The sequence below is a fragment of the Carcharhinus amblyrhynchos genome, chromosome 13, assembly GCF_965287045.1.
Source record: "Carcharhinus amblyrhynchos chromosome 13, sCarAmb.v2.hapA, whole genome shotgun sequence".
Classification (NCBI taxonomy): domain Eukaryota; kingdom Metazoa; phylum Chordata; class Chondrichthyes; order Carcharhiniformes; family Carcharhinidae; genus Carcharhinus; species Carcharhinus amblyrhynchos.
Window position 1 is genome coordinate 80,443,828 of NC_137336.1, and position 18,771 is coordinate 80,462,598.

Consider the following 18,771-nt stretch of genomic DNA (forward strand, 5'->3'; position numbering starts at 1 on the left):
AAAATAATAGACTTCCTTCGATTCTGTATCTCTGGATCATTCTGATTCTCGCTGCTTTGACCCCGGAGGCCCGCACGGGCTTTGCTGGACAACAAAATCCGTCTGATTGTCAAAAAATTAAATAGTAATATCAAAATGAAGGGAATCCAGTTCAATAAGATACTTTGTAACCAGCTGAATGCTACACCAGTGTGAGAAGTATAAAAATCCTGGCTGGGGAGGACACCCCATTGAACACCATTTATTGTGCTTCTCTGTTCATATGCAAACCAAAGGTACACGTTCTCTAAATAGATAAGGACCGTGGCTGTTGTTAAAACTGCAGCCGCTGTTCTCGCTGTGCAATAGATTGTTTTAAACTTCTGACTACATATAGCAACATATCGGTCAACCGTGAATGAGACTGTAAACCATACGGACATATACAGGTTATTACAAAGCATATATATCATTAATTTGCAAACAACAGTGTAGGAGAGGAAGGAATTCGGAAAACGTTTTCTTAGGAGGTTATACAAAATTACATTGATGAGCATCACCAACAAATCTGCTGTTGCCATGGCCACCATGTAGACAGAGACACATCTGGAAAGGCCGCAATTTCCTTTGGCGAGAATCACGATGGTCACGAGATTCGCTGTAAAAACGAAAGAGAAGAGCCAAGTAATGGAAACAGTCTGGTAACACTCAAAGCATACTTTAGTGAAATGTTTGGGTGCACTTTTGCTCAGTTATTGACATGGACTCCTTCTATTGTACAAGCGAGCAGAGGCGATATAGTTATTGAAATAGATCATCATAAACTCAATATTTAGGCGCCTCAATGCTTTCCCCATTGCAATAATTTAAGTGTAGTCTTTTGCACATGTTGAGGGAAGGGTCGTCGGATTCCGTCTACAGAATGTTAATGCAAAGTTCCCCTCAGCACCATCGACAAAAAAAGTCTCAAATGGGATCAAGTATGATTTCGGAGAATTGAATAAACCAGGTGATCTGGGATCAGCATCCTTGCATCCATACCGATTTAATTACAGTAAGCATCACCCCTCACACTGATCTGAGGCTCCATTCACCCTAAGTCATACAGTATGCCCTGAGGAAAATCTTCAGAAAGGAAATTTCGCTTTCCTCAATAAATTGCAGTTTTGTCATTTCCTCAGTGAGTGTCCTAGGCTCAAACATCTTCAGCTGCTTCATCATGACCTTTCTTCCACTATAAGGTCAGAAGTGGGAATGATCATTGACGGCTGCACAATATATAGTATCATTCGTGAGTCTTCAGATACCGAGACAGCCCGTGTCCAATTGCAGCAAGATCTGGACAACATCCAGGTTTGGACTGACAAGTGACAAATAATGGCTGTGTCACACAAGTTTCAGGGAATAAACGCCTACAACAATACACAATCTAAGCATTTCCCCTCGACATTCGATGCCATCACTGAGTCTGCAACTATTAGCATCAACCATAAACACAACCTGAACTGAACGAGCGATATGAAAATAAAGTTTAACAAATCTCAGCAGGGCTGGTAGCTTCAGTCGGGGAAGAAAACAGTCCGTGTTTTTTTTTCTAGCGTTCCCTACGTTTGCTTCAGATTCCAGCACCCACTGTATTTTGCTTATTTTAGCAAGTACATAGCGTCCACAAGAGCAGATCAGCGGTTAGAAATCTTACGGTGTTTAACTGACCTCTTGTCTCTCAAAATACTGTGCACTGTTTAGAAGTTGATGGAGTGATGGAATACTCTCCACTTTCCTGCACGAAGGCAGCTCCAAAGACACTCAAGATGTTCTAGACAATGAAAGACAGAGCAGGCAGTTGGAATGCTAATGCGTCCACAAAATGTTAACCACTTCTACCGCAGATGCGCTGTAGCAGCCGTGAACAGCATTTACAGGAACTCACCAGGCACCTTACACAGCATTATACAAAACCCTCGACCACTATCATCTAGAGAGTCAAGGGCAGCAGATATATGGGAACACCACCATCTTAATGTTCTCTCAGAGTCATTGACCAAACTGAGTGGAAATTTATGGCCGTTCCTTCACTGTAGTTGTTCCAAAATCTTGGCACTCTCTTTCTCTCTACCAGCACTGTGGGTGCACTTATAACTTGAGCAGCAGCGCATCAGGATGACAGCTCACCACCCTTATCTTAAGGGCAACGAGGTATGAACAATGAAGGACATCGATGTCCACCTCTCACAAATGAATAAAATAAATGCGACCAAACAAATGATTCATTTCTATTCAATAATTCCCTGGCTGCAGTTTTGACAACTGAAACCATCTGCCACGAGGTTTGTATCAGTTGTTGCACCGACCAATTGTATAAGTGAGCGCGGCGGCACGCTGGGACAATCGATTGAATTTAGTGTTTCAAGCTTACTTGAAGACGGGATGTCTCAAGAGCTGCATCCAACATCAGGGGTACATAATAGTATTTCCAATAAATCAGTGAGATGACAAAATAGCTATTGAAATAAATACGAGACGGTGGGATTCTATTGTTTATCATTAGCGTAAGGGAACTGTCCGACACAGAAAGGGAAATAGCGGAAGGAGATAACAGATTTGCAGCCCTGAGGGCAGGAGCAGCCTCCTGAACAGGTGTTTTTTATTTCCTTGAAATATCATCCAATGATTTTTGCTTTCCAGAGAGGCAGCATTTCCAGGTGTTTTCATCTTAAAGGGAGAACATTAAGATTTTCATTGCAATCGCATCCAGATCTATGAATTGCTGGAAGGGCAGAGAATCAGCCTCGATCTCCATAAATGTGGGGAGGGAAGTTAAACTCCAGGTGTCACATTCCACTGAGCTAAACCGCGGTTCACTGGCCCTGCGAACCGTTGAGACTCTCATTGATGTTCAACAATTTATCTCGGCAGAGAAAAGGCATTGCAATAATGACCTTCTCGCATTCAGTTGCTGAATCAGTGAGCAGTGAGATACTCCGTAAATCTGAGGCAAAATGATACATTGACTTACCGGGAGCACCAAAAGCTGCCAGCACAGGATAGAAAAGTTCCTTGATCTGTAGAATTAGTGGCCTGGCCATTGCGATTCCGAGAAGAATGCAAACGTTTCACGAGATGCACCGTTGTATGTAAGATTCGTAAATTCTCCCCTTTTGTACTGTAATATGTTCCCTGAAGGGGAAAAAAATCAGGCTACGCACAAATTGCGTCAGTTTCAGCAACATAACGCAAAAGGTGCCTTTCCTCTGGAGGGAATCCTGGTTGGCCAATCGACACTCAGTCAGTCCATGAAGCTCCGTCAATTAACATGAGTGATCAGAAAGGAATCCCGGAGCACATGTGCTCTGCGCTGGTTCCCAGCAGACAGAACGGAACATCCCCATGGACACAACGTTTGATTCTGCCAGTTTCATTATGCACTGATTTAAATGCTCGCATCTAATGCGCAGCTTACATGTCTTTCGCTCCTATTTCCATAACTTTTCATTTGATGTGCATTGTGATACCTAGTGATGAATCGACCTTTTTGTTTGTGAAAATTATCTTACTTTCCTGTGCCTTTACTGCAATCTGAATTGTGGGAACTAAACTATAAATTTTCCATTAGTATTAATCTATCATTATCAATGCTAACTGAACTTAAATATGTGTGACCTATTGAATCATTACACTATTTCAGAATGTCGCGTGCCAACGCTTCAAATATAGATTAGGTTTGGTATCATTCTTTGCCATCCCTCTGAAACCCAGAGCCTGACACAGCTTGATGGACACGTTGCATCAGTCTGAACGAGTGACAGCAAGCTACTGCTGGCGATTGATCTTTGAGCTGCAAAGAAAATTTCAGAATGCTTAGAAATATTTTATTGACCTTCACTTGATCTTAACCTATTTGAGATTTCAGTCAATCAACAAACGATGAAAACAGTTCCTTGCCGTGTGGACACAATATTTCAACCGTTGATACTGTTTTTGCAGGACCACTTGGCAGCATTTAATTTGACCAAATGTTTGTTGTCCCTGGATGAGCAATGCATCCATTTTAAACTCCTGATCCTTACATTCAAATCGCTCATGGCGACGCTGCTGCCCATCTATATCATGACTTCCACGCAGAGATTTGCTAAGCTTTACTATTCTCTTATCCTGCCATTTTGGTCTTCCCCCGAATTTGAAATCGGGATTTCAACTGATTCGGCCGAAAATGCCAAATCACGAGTTTATTTCCCCCCTTAAGTAACCGATCATCTTTGACCAAGACTTTGTCGCGAGAGCTAGTGTCTCCTTCCGTGGTCAGAGTCAGTGTTTTTACCAAGTTTTCTATTGATAACTCTCTTAGCAAGAAAGTTGGACAGTTGGTTAATTTAATGGCAGTTCAATGACAAGCTGCTCTTGTGATGTAAGATGGTCAATTGAGGACGTTGTTGAAAGGCACAGCGGTCTCTAACATCAGAAATTACACTTTGAGTAGTGTCGTCTCAGAAACGCTGTAATAGCACAGAACAATTTTCTGGGTGCGCCCCAAAGAACATCATGACAGATTCGTAGTGGTGCCTCATGTTCGTATTTTTTGTCAACACAGGCTTGTGTTTCATCTGCCTTTTGTCTCAGCCATTTGCCCTGCGTCTCGTCGTCTGCCTTGGACTGTGCTGCGAATGGTGTGATAAACAGTTATTTTGCCTCCTGATTTTCATTTATGTAAATTCTCTAAAATTGATACTTTTCTTCAGAAGGGTGCCGGATTTCAGGGCCACTTTCATCAAAACAGTTCTAGTGTTTGCTCTTTGTGTGACCCAATAACTGTTAAGCTGTGGCGTACACAGTATCCCATCAGAAACCCCAAAGCTCCTCGATCTTGTCGTCGGGTTTCTGAAGGTCACTTGGCTTCCTTAGATCATCAGTGGGCTGCAGTTGGATGTGGTCCATCTTCAAGCTTGAGATTTTCAGTCGTTCGCTAATCGTATTCCCTTGAGGGCATCACTTTAGCTCCATCTTCAGACATGCTTTGGAGATAGCATAGTTGTGCTCAATCCAACAGTCGGTGCCAGACATGGTCTGAATCATCCTTACATCCTGTCTGCCATCCCTCCTGACAATTATGTAGTTCATGAGATTCCAATGGCCAGCTTTCGCGTGGATGCTTTCAGGACGTCTGAATTTGACGTGGGAGCCAGAAAACTGCGCTGGTGAGAAGAACCTCATGCTCAGTGTTGAATTGCAAGTGTAGTAGACCATTGCTATTGCTTTTGCCAAATGCGTTTTTCAAGAACACACCTCCCCAAGTTTGGTTATCTGTGCTGACTCTGGCATTAAAGTTATCAATTTTTGCTCAGCTTGTCCATGTCGCGATAGTCAGGAAGTGGGGTCTTCACAGAATCCACGTTTGATGAGTTTTTGGATTGGTCCCTCTGGGAGTGAAAGCACTGATGATATATATTGTGTTTTTCTGCTTCCTGCCAATCATGGGATTTTGGATGACATGAGATAATGTGGAAGGCTGGTCAAAATGTTCACCAGTTCATTTTTTTATACGCTAAACCCACTCCAGCCTCAGCCCTGTCCTTTTTGCTTTGATAATTCCAATTTTGCCCAGTGTGGCAATGCCAACTTTGAATTGGGATGGATCTCTGCCAAGGGGGCCAGTTTTTTCTCTGTTCTGGCCTGTCAGCTTGGATGCTGCCCAAGAGAATGCGTACATTCCTTGTACGAAAAGTGAGATTCATCGCATTTGTTTTCTTTCTCTCGTTGATATTGCTGCCGCTAAAGTGGCAGGTACACCAAAGCGGCTATTGTAATTCAGGCAATGCTTTGGGGCATCTTCCTAGATCCTAACTCAGACGACGTTTTTGAGCAGTGCTGTCTTGAAAAGGGCTGCTCCGTCTCTCAACGCTTTCAACGCTACTTCACTTCAGTGAAAGATCACCCCATCGACTGAGCCACCTATGTGCAGATTCATAGCTGCAGCTACCAGTGTATCACTAGAACTTCTTTGTCCTTTACTCTACGGGATTTGGGACTTGGATGATAGAAATATGGAGACGATTTGCGCGAGGTGTGACTTAAGTGAAGGACAGTTGCCTCACTCGCTACTCCTGCATCCATTGGCAGCACTGAATCCAGATGGCTGGAGGTAAGCAGAGCGCACTAGGTGATCTTCTTGTGTCTCGTTTTGCTCAAGGTGCTCCATAACACTTTGCTTTTCATTCCGCTGAATCTATTACACGTTCCTTTCACGCAGTTAGCAAGACTTCTCACTGTCAGATCGGCTAGCCATGTCTCACCGACGTCCTCGGCACATCAGCTACTCTCACCTGTTTCACCTCACTCGCAGAAATAATTTGCAGTGCTGTGGAATCGGCCGCGTTGGATTCCTGGCCTGGGTCAATATACATGCGGTCTCTGCACACTCTCCCCGTCTCTTCGTGGGTTTCCTTCGGCTTTTCCGGCTTCTTCGCACTGTCAGAAAGTTTGTTGCTTTGGCAATGCTAACTTTTCCTTCAGATTAGCCGCACAGGCACTGGAGTATGGCGACATGGGAATTTTCAGTCACTTCATTGCAGTGTCAATGTAAGCCGACACGTGACACTAATAAATAAACAGAGCTTAAACTTAATTTCAGCAGCTTCTTGGAGCCTAAGGTGAGAGATGAGTGTCACATAGTGTCCAGTGCACGTGAACCGCTCCAAAAAGTGCGCAACGTGTTTCCCGACAGAGGTATGGAACTTTCTCCTGTCACCCCTTACACCACAAATTACAAACACAGTAGTTTACCTTCTTTGAACTGCTTCTGAAATATTCACACTTTCATTTCATAAGGAGGGCAATTCCCTTATACTTTGTTAGTTGAACAATTGAGAAATTTACAGAATGATTTTTCTTGTATACACTCTGCCACCACAAGCACTATAAAAAATACTTTCCTATTCATGAAATCCATGTCCAAGTCGCTGTAGATTCTCATTTCTTTAGAGCAGAAGAACAAGGAGGAGGAGTACGCAATTCAGCCCCTCAAACATGCCCTGCCATTCAATGCAATAATGAGTAATCCTATCTCAGTCTTAACTCCATTTTCCTGACACTTCTGTATAAACTTCCGACACTTTACTCATCATAAAAAAGTCTCCTGCTTAAATTTTTTCGATGTCCCGGCATCCACCGCATTGTTGTGCAGTGAATTCTACAGATTCACGATCCTTTGAGAAGAATAATTACACTTCACCTTTGCTTAAAGTTTGCTACCCTCTATCCTAAGAGTAAGACCTCTCGTTCTCAACTGTCGCTTCATTAGAAACACCATTTCCACCTCGACGTTGTAAATTTCTAATGCTGATGCGCGCCACAGAAAGACAATGAGTTACAAAGACATGACATACAAGTTTTGGTATCATGGTATCATGACCTTGTGTTGCGTGTGAACTGACGTTCAGAACTAAAACATCCCAGACATGTCCCTGCACATGGCCCGTGAAAGAAATAAAGTGATTACATTGGCTTATTTCAGAGGACCCTGGACATTATTAAAGTACCTCGATGACAATTGATTCTTTGCGCAAAATTCAAAGACATATATTGGGTAAATTCACGTCATTGAGGACTGCTACAAAAAAAACTGACTCTAAGCTGTATATTTATTTCACCGCTCAGAACATTAAGGTGTACGTTATTTCTGGGAACCCGAGCAAAACTGCTATAATCATGCAAAAGAGAAGAGAATTTCGAAGAGATCAACACTGACACATCAAACAGGGCGAGAAATGAGTATTTCCCGCCGGCAGTAGAGCAAAATGGGAGTTATCACATTGTCCAGTATAGGCACCATAACTCACGTCTAACAACACGAACGTTAATGAGTATCATTTAAGTTCCATGTCACATCTGGACACAGCGGGAAGAAAGTAACTATGACACGTATTATGTAAAAACAACAATTATACTATCTTAACGGATTCAATCTATGCTGCAGGTATGGCAGGATATAAGAGCTCAGATTGATTTTGTGACAGTGCCGCAGTGTTCATGCTAATTCCAGTGGAGGTACCGTGAATCCGGATCCACTATTTGAGAATGGTCACCGCGCAGGAGCCCTGTGTAATCGCGCTGATTACAATGTGTGTGCTTTGAATCTGGGTTGGATTCCATTCTCGGGCGGGAAGAATAAAAGATGCTGATCAGAGGCTCAGCATCACAACTCAATCCAACTCCTTAATCCTAGTACTTTAAATAGAATGAAACATTCAATTGTATTCGAGAGTGAGAATGCAACTACGAGTGCACCAGCCTGCTTCGTGTGCATTGATATGTTTTTCTTAATTGTCCATCTATTTCTTGCTTTGAAAGAACGGTTACAAGGCATCTATTACAGACATACATCAGGGTTATTATTTCGGGTTACGTAACTAGTGCATGTTAAGATCTGTTTGAATATTAGGTACAGTTCATTGCTACACATCTCCCTCATTCATTTTTCGCCGACTTCCATCTAGTTTTGTATAACATAATTATATGATTCTTAAAATTCACTCCATATAATACCAGTTTGTATTTTTTTTCCAATATCGAAAATATACCTCAGTCTATTCACTTCCTACTGCCAAACAGATCAACTTGTTGCTCGAAAGATACTTTTAATTTTGAATAATATAATTGTAATTCAATCAATTGTTGTGTGAAAAAAAATTCTTCTCCTTTAACGTTTCTGTCAGTTAAAATTTTATTATACAAACCACTTATATTCTGCAAAGTTATCAAACAATTCTGTTTCTCTTTCTGAAGTTTTTTTTTAAAATACATTGCATATTAATTCTGAAACTGACCTATATGCATGGTCCGCTCTGGACTCTGTTGATTTAAAATGACAATTCTCCGCTATTTATTCGGAAATGGTGTACGATGGAAAATGCAACAAAATGACGAAAAACAATAGTCATAATGCTGACAAGTTTGAGGGTAGTTCTTTTTTGCAGTTGACTTAGGAGCATTGTAATCCAGTAGTAGCAATTCAGACATCAAACCTATATTCTGGAGTTCTGGGTGTGAATGACATCAGGTTTCAGAATTGCAAATCTTTTTTTTCCAAAAATCCTCTAATCACCAAGAATGGATTGTCATAAATACCTATCTGCTTCACTTATGCCGATAGGGAAGGAAACATGCCATCCTCACATGCTGTCATCTGCAGGCCAGTCCAGACATACAGAAACTATTTGATTCTTAACTGCTCTCTGAAGAACGATTTGGGATGAATAGTACATTATGACTTCTACCAGCAGATCTTCCATCCCATAACTGAATAAAATCGATTGCTCACCTTCAAATCAGCCCCCAACCCCGCCTCAATTACATCATGCCCGTCTTTGCAATGACGTCATGTCCCGTCCACCATCGCCCCAGAGAACACAAAAGCACAGTTCACAAAAGTATGCAAATTCATCGCTGCTGAACTGCTTTAGTGTTTTTCTTTTAACTTCGAAAAAGCATGCCTGTAATTGCTGAATTGAAATAGACATTAACCTCATCTGAGGATGCCAAAAGAATGTTTAATATTGCGGCCTGTGTCTTAAAGTAGCATACATGGAACTTATTCATAAGCACCGAGAGGGAAAACTCAGTCAATTACATCTCTGAAACACTGGACAATGTGTTACCGAATAAGCCAGTCCTATAGAGGACATAGGTTATTTAGATCTGCAATTGAACGTAAAGGAGCAATATTAGTGATTGTGGAACTGTGAGAGTTTATTTTTTGGAGTTTGGGGCGAGTGCAGAGGGGGTAGTTTGTAAGGGGAGGGGAGTGAATGATTGGAATCTGCAGAAGGTTGCAGCTGTTGGCTGAATGGGCTTGGGGTGTGTGTGTATGTGTGGGGTGAGGGGGAGGGGGGACGGTGGAGAGACGTTCAGCCTCAGGGATGCAAGTCTGGACGTTGTGGACTAGCAGAGTGCAAGTCCCGGCTCCCCTGGCCTTGCCCAAGACTCTGGGACTCCTCCTAGTGTAGGCCCAGGCTTCTCGGGCGTTTCCCTGTCTCTGGAAGCCGCTCTGGAGGAATCCCCGGCTCTGAGGCTGCAGCGCCCGCTGCTGCTCACATGTGGGCAGCTGTTCTGTGTCACTCCCAGTCGGGAGTCTCCAGGGTCCGAAGAATCGTCAATCATAACAAAATGAATTCAAGCTTTATTCGAGACTTTAAAAGAGTTCGAATGAAGTTTGAAAAGCAGAGAAGAAGAGTAAAAGAAAGATTAGAAAGTACGCTGGGCAGAGCTTGCAAGAAGTCGCCTCGTTCCGGTGCCATCGTGGAAGACAGATATGTGTATGGAATGCAAAATTTTAATGTAGGTTGCACGCTGATACTGGCACTCGCCCTTGATGCAGCATCCATCGTGATCATTGATGATTTAAAGTGACTACTATTCGCTACTTAGTCTCAAAAGGTGAACGAAGAAGGATATCAAAACTGAAAAAAAAGGAAAGCAATAAGCAAGATTTCGGGTAGTTCTGTTTGCAGTTGACATTGTGGCATTGTAATCCCGAGATAGCAATCCATGCTCATATGGTATGGATTCTGGGTTACAATACCTTCATATTGTGGAACTTGAAAACAACATTTTTTTTTCAAAAACTGTGTGATGACCATGAATGGATTGTCGTAAATAGTTTTCTAGTTCACGAATCCCATTAGAGAAGGGAACACGTTATCCTCATCTGTTGTGAAGTCCATTCCAGCCCATCGCAATCCAGTTGACTGCTAAATGCCCTCTCGGGGACGATAATGAGATGAACAGTAAATTACATCGAGGCCTGTTGCGTCCCCATCCCGGTAATGAATAAAAGGTGATGCCCTTAGTCTGTTTAATGAACCTTCGTGTGCATATAAAACACGAGATTCTAACTTTGGGTTTGATGTATGTACTTGCTCTTCCTGATATTAATGATTTTTTTGCAGCGACGTTGCCCACATAACTGAGCATATTTTTGAGCAGTTGTTGAGAGCATCAGCATGCAAGTTACATACTGGTTCCGCCATGTCTAGATCAGTAATTATATACGCACAGCGTCTGTGGAGATCAGCCGGTAGGCAACATTAAACTGAACGCATTCATTAACTTTCTGGCAAGCAATTGCAAATGGAGGGACCCAAGTTGTTAGACTGGTATCTTTCCTCATTTCCACTTTCATTGCTGCAGCTGCCAAACTATACAAGAAATTACCTGCTGCTCAGTAAAGATACAGCACTCTCCTGGAGGAAGCCATGAATCAACTGGTTAAACTGCACATTTTGATATTAACCAGATTCTGAATAGATATCATGTCCACGCATATTCGCGAATTCAGAACAGGTGATTTCATCTGTGACAAAGTGGAAGAGAATAGAAAAATGCAGTACTTGGATGAACTTGTGGTTTGTCCTTTGTCACAATGACAAAGTGCACAGAAGGGTGTGTTGTCTGCCTGGTGCTCGGGTCCGGGATGTCGCATCTGGGCTGCAGAGGAACCTGGAGTGGGAGGGTGCGAATCCGGTCATTGTGGTACATGTGGGTGCCAACGACATAGGCCAAATGCGAACTGAGGATCTGGGGAGGGAGTATGAGAAGCTGGGAATGGAATTAAAGAGTAGAACCGACAAGGTGGTTATCTCTGGGCTACTGCCTGAACCGATTGCAGACGGGCGGGGGGTTGATAGGATTAAGGAAGTGAATGGGTGGCTCAGGGATTGGTGTAGGAGGAATGGGTTTGAATTTATGGGGCATTGGCATCAGTATTGGGGTAGATGGGACCTGTTCGGGCGGGATGGGGTTGGTCTAAACCTTGCTGGGACCAGAGTGCTGGCGAATCGAGTAAAGAGGACTGTAGACAGGGCTTTAAACTAATTAGGGGGTGGGAGGGTGGGAGGGTAGGTGACATTACGGGGTCTAAAGCTGAGGAGAGGGTACAGGTAAGGGAAGAGGCCGAGGATGTCCCAATAATAGAGGGAGTAGGGGGCGTGAGTATGGTAGGTGGCGTTATGGCAAATAGGGTCCAGGTGAAGGCTGGGATGAAGGCACTTTATCTGAATGCACGAAGCATTCGGAATAAAGTGAATGAGCTGGTGGCGCAGATCGGCACAAATGGATATGATCTGGTGGCCATTACAGAGACGTGGCTGCAAGGTGACAGGGACTGGGAGCTGAATGTTCAGGGGTTTCATGTGTTTAGGAAGGATAGGCGGGAGGGAAAAGCGGGGGGCGTAGCTCTGCTGATTAAGGATAGCTTCAGGGTGGTAGCAAGGGATGATATTGGAGCCAAGGAGCAGAAAGTGGAATCGTTGTGGGTAGAGATTAGGAACAGCAAAGGGAGGAAGACACTGCTGGGTGTCGTCTATAGGCCCCCGAATAATGATCTGGAGGTGGGGCGGGCTGTTAACGCGCAAATAAGTGCGGCGTGCAGGAATGGGACGGCCGTAGTTATGGGGAATTTCAATTTACATGTAGATTGGTCGACCCATGTTGGACGCGGTGGGCTCGAGGAGGAGTTCTTGGAATGCTGCCGGGATAGTGTCCTGGAACAGTGTGTGTTGGAGCCGACGAGGGAGCGAGCTATCTTGGATCTGGTGTTATGTAATGAGGCGGGTAGAATTAGGGACCTTGCGGTGAAGGATCCTCTTGGGAAGAGTGATCATTGTATGGTGGAGTTCCTGGTGCAGATGGAGGAGGAGAAAGTGGGTTCCCGGACGCGCGTCTTTTGTTTGAACAGAGGGGAGTACGGTAGGATGAGAGAAGAATTGGCGAATGTGGACTGGGAGAGCGCGTTGGAAGGTAGGTCTGCTGAGGAGCAGTGGAGGATCTTTAAGGAGATCTTTCTTGGTGCTCAGCGGAAATTTATTCCGATGGTCAAAAAGGACAGTAGGAGGAGAGGTAATAAGCCGTGGATAACGAAGGAGTTGAAGGAAAGTGTTAAATTAAAAGCGGAGGCGTTTAGAGTAGCTAAGAGTAGTGGGCGAGAAGAGGATTGGGAGAGGTTTAAATGTCAACAAAGATTGACAAAGAAGTTGATAAAGAAGGGCAGGAGAAACTATGAAGCTGGGCTAGCGCTTAATATAAAAAAGGATAGCAAGAGTTTTTATAAATATATAAAAAGGAAGAGGCTGGCTAGGGTCAACGTTGGTCCCTTAGAGGATGAGAAGGGGGACTTAGTGGTAGGGGATGGGGATATGGCTGAGGTCCTGAATAACATTTTTGTTTCTGTCTTCACGGAGGAGGACGTGAATAATTTGCCGGGTGTTAGAGATGGAAAGGTGGTAGGACTGGAGGGTCTTAATGACATTACTATTACTAGAGAGGTGGTGCTCGACAGACTGGAGGGGCTGATTGTGGACAAGTCACCAGGACCGGATGGAATGCATCCGAGGGTACTGAAAGAAATGGCGGAGGTGATAGTGGATGCCTTGGTGGTTATTTTCCAGACGTCGCTGGATTCCGGAGAAGTGCCGGAAGATTGGAAAGCGGCTAATGTTACGCTGTTGTTTAAGAAGGGTGCCAGGCAAAAGGCAGGGAATTATAGGCCGGTTAGTTTAACGTCTGTGGTAGGTAAAATGTAAGAATCCGTCATCAAGGAGGAAATAGCGAGGCACCTTGAGAGGAATTGCTTGATAGAGCAGACGCAGCACGGTTTCGTTAAAGGGAAGTCGTGTCTGACAAATTTACTGGAGTTCTATGAGGATGTGTCCAGGGCGGTGGATAGACGAGAGCCGGTGGATGTGGTCTTTCTAGATTTTCAGAAGGCGTTTGACAAGGTACCTCACAAGAGGTTATTGCAGAAGGTCAGGGGACATGGAGTTGGGGGTAGGGTGTTAGCGTGGATAGAGGATTGGTTGTCAAATAGAAGGCAGAGATTGGGGGTCAATGGGTGCTATTGGGATTGGCGGATGGTGACTAGTGGAGTGCGCCAGGGGTCGGTGCTGGGGCCTCAGCTATTTACCATTTATATAGATGATCTGGAGGAGGGAACCGAGTGTAGGGTGTCGAAATTTGCTGATGACACCAAAATTGGTGGAAAGGCAAATTGTGCGGAGGGTGTGGAGAGTCTACAGAAGGATCTCGATAGGCTGGGCGAATGGGCCAGGAAATGGCAAATGGAATTTAATGTTGGCAAGTGCGAGGTGGTCCACTTTGGTAGGAATAATGGTAGGAGGGATTATTACTTACGTGGAGAAAAACTGCAGCAGGCGACGGTGCAGAGGGACCTCGGGGTCCTTGTGCATGAGTCGCAAAAACCCAGCTTGCAGGTGCAGCAGGTGGTCAGGAAGGCGAATGGGATGCTGGCCTTCATAGCGAGGGGGATTGAATATAAAAGTAGAGAGGTCTTGCTGCGACTGTATAGGGCATTGGTGAGACCGCAGCTGGAGTACTGTGTGCAGTTTTGGGCGTCGTACTTACGCAAGGATATTTTGGCCTTGGAGGGAGTGCAGACGAGGTTTACTAGGCTGATGCCGGAGTTGAGGTGGTTGAGCTATGAGGAGAGGCTGAATAAATTAGGCTTGTACTCGTTAGAGTTTAGAAGAATGAGGGGAGAGCTCATTGAGACATATAAGATGATGAATGGGATGGATAGGATAGAGGTGGAGAGACTCTTCCCGCTCAGAAAGGATAGCAGGACTAGGGGGCACAGCCTCAAGATAAAGGGGGGCCGGTTCAGAACGCAGTTGAGGAGGAACTTCTTCACTCAAAGGGTGGTGAATCTCTGAAATTCTCTGCCCGTTGAAGTGGTGGATGCTGCCTCGCTAAATATTTTTAAGACGCGCGTAGATGGGTTTTTGATAAGAGAGGGGATTAAGGGTTATGGGGAGAGGGCGGGAATGTGGAACTGAGCCACGACAGATCAGCCATGATCTTATTGAATGGCGTGGCAGGCTCGAAGGGCTAGTTGGCCTACTCCTGCTCCTATTTCTTATGTTCTTATGTTACTTTCAATCAATTTTATCCCACTCCTCTGTGTGCCTTTCAGCACAACATGCCTGATATACACGGAAATGTCTTCTATGCATCTAGTCTGCTGATCCAAAGAAATTCCGCCAGTCATTTTTTGCAGCTTGTTGCAACATTCCTTTCAGCCGTCCAAGCATGATATTTACAATATTTTCCTGAAAAGGCAGAATTTGTGTTAACTTTCCCTTGAGCACCTCTTTCAATAATCATCACTGTGGTTCATCGATCACATATTATCAATGTGTCATTGAGCCCATCTCATCTGTAATGCGTTGTAATGACTGAAGCCCGAAATGCCCAAGTATTGAATGTTTGTTCAGGGGCCGTGGGCAGCGCTGTTTACGTAAACATTTAAATTACCCATACTTGAGAAGTTGGTGGTATTCTGCCTTTTTGAATCTATGCTGTCTGTGTGTTTCACGAACACTCTTGGAGCTACTAGGGAGGGAGTTATAGGAATTCTACCAGGCGACGGTGGTGGAACGGTGCCATACCATCATGTCAGGATATTGTGAGGCTCAGAGGTGAACATGCAGGTTTTCCGATTAACCTGATGTTCTTCTCCTTTTATTTGATAGAGTTCGGGAGTTTTGAAGATGTTTTTCAAGGAGGCTTGATGTGATGCATCCCTGATACACTACACACAGTGCTAGTAATGTGTATCGATGGTTAAAGGAGTGAAGGTGGGTGAGTGTTTAACAAGCGGATCCTTTGTCTTAGATTATATAGAGCTTCTTGAATGTTATTGAAATTGCACTCACCCAGGGAAGGGGAGAGAATGCCACTAGGCTTCTGTGATTGCAGATGATTTGAGGAGTCAAGAGCTGATTCGCTGTCCATGAAATTTCTCTATTCTAATCCACCCCACCTCCCCATCATCAGTGTTCCTTCCACCCCATCTAGCCGTTATTTGCATTATTCAGCCTATATTACCTTTCTACCCATTCATTTTTATATCTTATGCCCATTATTCATTTTGTTCCTTTTAGTTGGTTTAGATAAAATAAACATAATTTCCATTGCAGACCATCTGGACCTCAACTAAAAAAAAACTTCTATTCATCACTTCTGGACCTTCTGCATAATATTCCATAAAATGTCTTGCACGTCATCGAGACAGCGACCCTCTGAATTTGCATGAAATTACCTAGCCCACCGACACAATTGTTCCATTCAGGATGTCTAACCTCTTTACTGTAGTGTTCCCTTCAAGTCGGGCGAGCACTCACCCTTAATGCTGTCGTCAGCCCAGTTGTTTTCCTGTTCACAGGCTTTCCTTCAGGCCATTTAGTTAACCATTCATAATCTCTTCTTTTATCCGTGTTCAAACGATCAATAGTCATCCATTATGCTTCCATAGCCTAAATATGTGTAGTAATGCCCCAACCTATCCAAATTATGTATCCCCAATATTCCTTTGATCCACTTAGCCAGCAAACTCACTTTTTTGGTCAGTTGATCTATTTCAGTTTTCCATGTATGCTCTTCAGACCTTTCAGTCTACAGTGTTAGTCATGTTACAGCTCATTTATCAATATATTTCCTGCATTCCGTGCAACCCGCATATCTGTTGTGTTCCCATGTAGTTTGATTATCCAAAATGAGTCCGCCTTGATGTCTAACTCAATTAACAATAAGAAGCCCCGCAACACCAGGTTAAAGTCCAATACCTTGTTTATGAACATAATTTCCACTCACCTGATGAAAGGGCAGTGCTAGCAAATAAACCTATTGGACTTTAACCTGGTGTTCTGAGACTTACTGTGCTTACCCCAGTCCAACGTCAACATATCCACATCATAACTCAATTAACCAGAGTGATTCACTCAGCCCATTTCACGTAGCTATTTTGAACAAACCACAAAGGTCATCTATCCAACTTAATCACAGCTACAAAACCCATCTAGCCCCGACGCATAATTCCCATTTAGGTTGCTTAGCCCCGTATCCGCAATGGTCTCTCTTGCCTTTCTAGCCCCATAATTTAACCCCATTACCTAAAATTCCCCATTCTTCTGGACCAGGTTTTTCCATATTCCCTGAAGCCATCCTGGCTACCTATCCAAAATGTTCCCTTCTCTGCAGCTATCAACTCTAATTTCAATTTTTTTTTTGCTCTAATAATGACAGATTAAGAAAAATAAAATTGCCTTCTCGACCAAATATTAAATTAAAGATTTGCATGCCCTCTCAGATGAACACGACAGACTGCACATACTATTTTACAAGGTTGGGGAACGTCTCCATGGTGTAAGTACAAATATTCATTGTTCAAGATAAACCTCACTAACACGGGTGAACTGTTATTTCTTTTTGATTGCTCTTTGTGAATAATTGCAGTACAAAAAGTTGCCGCCTTCTTTCCCAGTATTTCTCGTGATGATATTACTATGAAGTGTTTTGGGATTCCTAATGGATGATAGGAGATATTTTCAAAATTAAGAACATAAGAACATAAGAAATAGGAGCAGGAGTAGGCCATCTAGCCCTTCGAGCCTGCCCCGCCATTCAATAAGATCATGGCTGATCTGTCGCTGCCCAGTTCCACTTTCCCGCTTTCTCCCCATAACCCTTAATCCCCTCTAAACAAAAAAATTTCGCAGCTCATTGTTCAATATTGTACAACAAAGGGAGGTGACAGATACGCTGTTTCTAAGAAGATGGAAGTTTTTCTTCCTTTTTTCAGAAGAAGGTGAAACATGTACAGAGATTTGCCAATGTGGTGCATTTTGGCAGATTGGTCAAACGGGGCAAAGAAAGGCGAACCAATCACGGCAGTGAAATGCGTTGCCATTCTTAACCGGGTTGGAAAATAAAATATCCAATTCCATGCATAATGTACCCTTCCACCTCAGGAAAGCTCTGAATGATTCTTGCGGAGCATCCCAGAACACGTCCCACGATTTATTTTGTTGTCCTGCATGTTGCTCGGACCTGGAACCGTGAGGGACCTGGAATCAGATACGGTGCGCAACTGAGGGAAAGGAAAAGGTGAAGAAATAGGGCGACGATGCGGAGGAGAATTTAGGAAGAGGGTGATAAAAGTAGCAGGGGTAAACGGAAGAGGGCTATTCACAAGTACATATCTTTTCTGGCTGTTTTAACACATGATGTGGGTATGCCGGCGTTGGACTGGCATAAACACAGTAAAAAGTCTGACAACACCAGGTTTTAGTCCAACCTATTTATTTGATAATATACTCACAAGCTTTCGAGGGGTTACCCTCTCCGTCAGGTGAAAGGAGAGTTCTGGCCTCAGACAGAGCATATAAAGCACAGACAGTTTAGAGATTACTGATTAGAACGCAAATCTTTACACCTAACCTACTGTTCAAGACCTGAAGTGGCTGATAATGTGAGTGGAAGGAGCACTGATCACAGTTTAAAGAGATGTGTATTGTCTCCAGACAGTACAGTGAGTGAGGTTTTGCAAACCCAGGCAAGTCACGGGGGTTACAGATAGTGCGACATGAACCCAAGATCCCTGTTGAGACCGTCCTCATGTGTGCGGAACTTGGCTATCAGTCTCTGTTCAGCGGCTCTGCGCTGTCGTGTGTTGTGAAGGCCGCCTTGGAGAATGCTTACCCGAAGGTCAGAGGCTGAATGCCCGTGACCACTGAAGCAGGTTAGGTGTAAAGATTCGCATTCTAATCAGTAATCTCTAAACTGTCTGTGCTTTATATGCTCTGTCTGAGGCCAGAACTCTCCTTTCACCTGACGAAGAGGGTGTCCCTCGAAAGCTTGTGAGTATATTATCAAATAAATAGGTTGGACTAAAGCCTGGTGTTGTCAGACTTTTTACTGTGTTTTAACACAATCTGCCAATCCAGAGAC